We start from the raw sequence: 6000 nt of genomic DNA, 5'->3' as shown, positions 1-6000 counted from the left end.
CTATTAGAAGGAATACCTATTGCATAGAATACTAAAATGTCTGCTTAGATAGTAAAATATTTACATTAACAATGTGATCAATGAAGTTACTAAAAACTCGTGGCTCTCACGATATTTTATACACTCTCTTCTTGGTACCCGCCATCTTAGAAGCTTTCTGCTAAAGAATGGTATTCATCGAGCATAAGTTATTATAGCTTGCGAAATGACAACTCGACGAACGTAATTCTAGAGCAGCTAAGAGTGAAAGAAAGAAAAATAAAAAGAAAAAAAAAAGAGAGAGAGAGAGAGAGAGAGAGAGAGAGAGAAAGAGACCAATTTTTATTTGTTGCACGTGCAAAGTACGCACCTACGAAAACAACGAGTAGGTATACATTTTTATTATGTGTAAGTACGTGGACATTAACGATGCGAAATCACTCATACACGAGCAAGAAGAGGACGACGAAACGAAACGAAACGAAACGAAACATCGCATAGAAAGTGTCTGGGAAACTGCAAAGGTGCGACGCCAAAGGACTGATGTAATTCTCATGCTTTCCCTCGAGTCATCGTGATTTCTCGAGTCTGAACCCTGACGGCGATCGCCATCGAGCTAGAACGAACTAAAATGAGTTAGAATTTCTGCGACATATTAAGAATTGGCTTAACAACAAAACGGATACATTTACGTTAGCTTAGTCACATAAATATTTTCAAAACTTATTATTTCATATACTCATTTAGTTAGTTCGATCATGAGAGGTGAAATCTGGGACCACATTTGAAAACCTTACTCTTCTAATTTCAAACCATAACTGCAAACAACGATATCAAAAACACCTTACAATTAATACATTTTTCCACGACCAAAGTCAAAATAAAAAGCGTATGAATTTAATGAGCTTGAAAATAGATAAATTCTGTTGAGATTTCGTAATAATGTTATTTTTAGAGTTTTCAAAAGTATAAATGCGGCCTTGATAGACTAATAGAGATGGAATTTAATATCAATCGAAAACTAAGAAGAAAGAAAAAGGAAATCGACTGTTAAGGTGATTGAAAATATTTAGGTCATCGATGTAGGTTAATTCTTCGTAAGAAAGTAACTTTTTGTACAAGAGATATACACAGAGAGAAGCAGGTGGGTGATCCTCATTGGTTCATCAACGTGAAGTGTCTTCACTTTGATCGAACAATTTTGCTTTCGGTTCCCTTCTTGTATCCCGCGGAGAAAGCTGCGTCTGTTACTCGAACAAGAAGTCTTTTCGTAGGTATATCATAACGTTCGTTTCCTTCAAAACAACTATATATATATATATATATATTGAAACTATTATGAACTTTATATATACAGGATGAGTCAAAAGTTCTTAAATTGATAAAATTCCTAGACTTGTATTTTTTTAATTTAAACAAAATTACGAGATTCTAATTAATTGTTCAGACATTTACTTTATCTTTTATTAGAGTTTTCATCATTATCTTGTTTGGTCTACAAGTATATAAGAAATGAATATACTGATAGAAAGCTATAATAATTAAAGATTGGTTGAGATTTCTTATCGATTATCCATACCTCTATGTTTAAGTAATGTAAGCTTTAACAGAAAACAAAGACAATGGAATATATTTAACGTGCAACGACTCTAACCGATAAGGTATAAATATTTGTATGAATTATTGACGAGTCGGAGGACGAGGAAATATAGAGAAGTTAGTGTGTCGACCCGTTATAACCCCGAGGCTATCGGGCTTGGCCTACATCTTTACTGTTCATGGATGCGAGCATTGGGCGCACGGTGTTAACTTGAACAGAGCCAAACTGAAGGAACCATCTTCGATTTATTATGGAAAAGGTCACACGTTTCTAGATAAAAAGATTCTAGAAAGTTTTTTTTACGATTGTATCAAATTATTCGAAAACTTATTTGATTATATTTTCTACTATCGCATAGGCAAATAATCGATATTTATATTAAAATGCTTAAATATGATGCTTAATAATTACAATTACAATTCCTCCAACTTATTGAAATAATTTTAATAACAAATTCAGTCAAATTTCATAAAATTGGATATAGCTGTATTTAAAAGTCGTTTATTGTTAACGAATTATTTATTAATAACGTTGTTGAATGTTTCGAGAATTTATCAAGTGAAATTCATTTCTGCGACTCTTATCCGAATCGAATCTTATTCAATGAAGAATGCCAACTTTCTTCTCGATGCATACTATCGTTCTCTTACCTTCACGGATATACTCTTATCGCATGGTCTCAAGAAATTGCTGTAGTATACCAAATGTCGATTATTAATAACTATTTTGTTATTTATCGACTGATTTTTAAAGCTTCGGTAATATTTTCATTTTTATATTATATACTTTCAAATGTTATTTATATTTTTATATTGAGATTTTGTTATGTTTGATCAGGCTTATGAATTGTAATAATAATTTAAAAAATGAAAACAAATGAACTAGATTAAAATCTGTACGAGTTATCAGCAATTAATGAAATCCTTTATTGGTAGAGTTAAAGGCAAGTAAACTTTCGCTCAAAAAAGAAGGTCACTCTTAAATCCAATCCTGGTACAGGTTGATCGGCAACGAGAAACGATCACTGGATTCTTGAATTAGGTCAACGAATCTTGACATGACATGTTATACTAATAGAATCAATTTCAACGATATACGTTACAGTTTTTATCTATTCGAATATAATAATTTCAAAAAGTAAATCTCTGCGTTAGGTATACAATTTTGTATAATATTCTTAAACGAATCATTAGAAGTACAATATTTAATATTAAATATTTAATTGTAGACCATACGGTATATTAATATTGTATTTCAAAAATTAGAAATTCTACTTATAATGTAATATGTTCCAACAAGAATTGACGTATGCATGATTTATATGGTTGGAAATTTCTGATGTAATCCAGAATACTTTTATGGTAGTTTCGCACGCGTAAAATAGTCTCACAGTTAACCCCTTGCACGGAAAACCCATGGAGAAATCGCATGAATACACGTGTACATAATGTATATAGTATGACTTGTATATAAGGTGATATCGCCAAACGTCACAGCATTCTTCTATGATATACCGGGTGTGTCCCTGTTAACCTCGCTTCCATTAGCTAAGCTACGTCGAAGGAAAAGTAGGCGGAAGAAATCGTCAAGTTAAACGACTAATTTTCATTACATCGCTTGTTTACATTACTGTTGACAATGAGTTTAACATCGATCGCTCTAAGTGAGGAAAAGTTGTTTAAAACATCAAGAATTTCATGTCACGTTGTAAGCGTTTCATTATCTTTTAATGTTCTCTATGTCTTTTTTAATTTAACACCCTGCGTTATGAAGTCATCGTTCAAATAATTATACCTACTATTCTTTTTATAAATCTATTGAAACACTCCTGAAAATGACATTTCATTTAATTAACAAAATAAAACGATAGGAAATGTTTCAACAAATTCCTTTCTAATGATAAGTATAGACGTTTATACTTTCTATTTATATTGAACAAATTTATTTAATATTAAAAAATCATATATATATATATAATAATATCTTCACGCTACGTTAAATTGAGAATTTAAGAACCATTTAGTAGAGTCTTATTTTAAAGTTGACCAACAGAGCGATAGACCGTAAATATCTAGGAACCAATCTCGAGTATGCCCCGTGCACCTTAATTCTTTTTTTTTTTTATGTGTCTTGCATTTCCTTGCATTCTTCTTTTTTCTATTGTTTTTATTATGCACCTATGTAACTATTTTTGAATGCATATGTTCTACTTATGTGAGAAACAGAAGATATTTACAAATTAATTTATTCCTAGATTTTTAGTTATATGTATTACTATACTAATATACTATTATACTATAATATTTCTAGTAAACGTAATATGGAAGATAATATGAAAGAATATTATATTTGAATATGATAAATTGTATTCAAAAAAAGTCGTTTTAAATTTATTATTTTTGGACCTGAGAGAGAATCTTAGTAAGATATGTTATCTTTTTTTATTGTGTTTGCGGTCTTGTAGTATTTGCTATACGCTACACGTGCGGCTGAGGAATAAGTGGCAGGGTACAATCAGCTAAAACACGTCTTTGGTATGCGATGTTCTGCTCGTCTGGTTACAAATCGTATCCTCTCTCATTATCATGGTGACATTTATTGCGAAGTAGACAACAGAATACTTTGGATTGAAAAACACGAGACTTTCCTTAAGAATTTTTCACGATATTTGTCTCTTCGTATTCGCGAAAGTTAAAAACAGAACTTCATTTCACTCATGCCGCTATACACGTACAATTTTGTTGATTTTTTAAATGAGAATTAGATAGATCGTTTTAAAGAAATACAATTTAACAAGGGTTGAGATTGATTAAACTGTTGGTTATTTTTTTTATTTAGTTCCTGTTAAGTTACAATTCCCGGAGATTACGTCGCAAAGCGCGATGACTTAAGAGAAAAAGTAGAAAGTACTATAAAACTCAAGGAGACGTCGAACCAGGAATTGATCTCCTGTAAGATTTTTTCTATTTACTTGAACAACGTGAAATATTGATAGTCGTGCGATCATGAGGATATAAGAAAGAATCAAATTGTTTTGTGCGCGAAGTAAAGATATTATATTACGGAAATACAATATCAATATCAATGCGAAAGAAATTTCCTTTTTTTAAATTTAAGAGACAAGTTCAAACAGAAGGAAGAAGAAATCGATTAGGTTTTTTTAAATAATACTTCTTTATCCTTTAATTCCAAGACTTTAACAACTTTCAAGTTTAAAATCAAGTAAGTAATAGATAAAAGAGTACAGATACTTTCTACTATTATAATTTTCTATTCAAACTTGAAGTTTTTTTTGTAATTTTAACAATCAAAATAATTGTAAATGTATTAATATAGTTGAGAGAGTGTAAAAGTAGATATCAATTTGATGTAGTAGCATTACAAAGAGCATGAAACATTATGAATTCAGGTACACAAGCGGCAAGTACGAGAGAGAAAGTGTTCTGTCGTGAGAACTGGTAATATACTGACTACATTACTCTTACTACGTCATTAATTTTTAAACCGATCATTATGAGTAAAGTTTCTAGGAAAAACAAGTATAAAAGTATTAAAACGAAGTCAAATCAGTAGTCAAATGTACGTACTTTTTTTTTGTTCAAAAATATAATTGATAATATTCGTGTTTAAGGTTATAGCCACAATTTGACGCTGTAGTAACGATAATAAATGATATATCGTGTCGTTGTATTTGAAGTTAAAAGAAATAAATACAGGCTGGTTCAAAAGTATTTCTAGATGTGTAGTTTTACAATTTGAGAAAATAATTAGTCAATAAGGAGTATCTTCTTATTGATCGTTAAAATGATACATTTGATCAACTCTGTTATTTGTATCGAATTTAATGATCTACAAATTGTATATCCTTGATCGCAAGAAGCGTTTAATCAACGTACGACCTGATGTGATAGCAGGTCAAGTCTCGAACGCAACAGAGTTTCACCGCTACATCATCACCCTGCCTTACATAGCCCACACTTCCATTGGACCGCAAGTGTGATCCCGTTACAACGAGACTTATATACTGAATCGGTAACTCGCGTAATACAACCTGTATCGAACGGATATTACACTTGTGGAGATGTTTCTGCGAACATAGATCGCGTCAAATATAGCCGACAATATTATTTTATTATTAATTGCAAAAATATTCTTTATTTTATTTGATATAGTACAGGTAATCCTCTTATAATACGGTAGATAGGTTCTTAGAAAATGCCGTGTTGTGTGAAATCGTGTTACATGAGACCCACAGTTCATTATTCCTTCACGTCATTATTTTAAGGTAATTTGATTTGTAAATACATTTAATAAAATTATGTTATCCAGTTTTGTAAAAGTACAAAGTGTTGTACAAAGGTTTTCGCAATTTATGAATCATGTTATAGCGAAACCGTGTTATAGGATGCCGTGTTGTAGGT

This window comes from Polistes canadensis, unplaced genomic scaffold (assembly GCF_001313835.1).
Source record: "Polistes canadensis isolate GaletaPanama2010 unplaced genomic scaffold, ASM131383v1 scaffold_50, whole genome shotgun sequence".
Taxonomy (NCBI): domain Eukaryota; kingdom Metazoa; phylum Arthropoda; class Insecta; order Hymenoptera; family Vespidae; genus Polistes; species Polistes canadensis.
Note: the sequence above shows the minus strand (reverse complement) of the source record.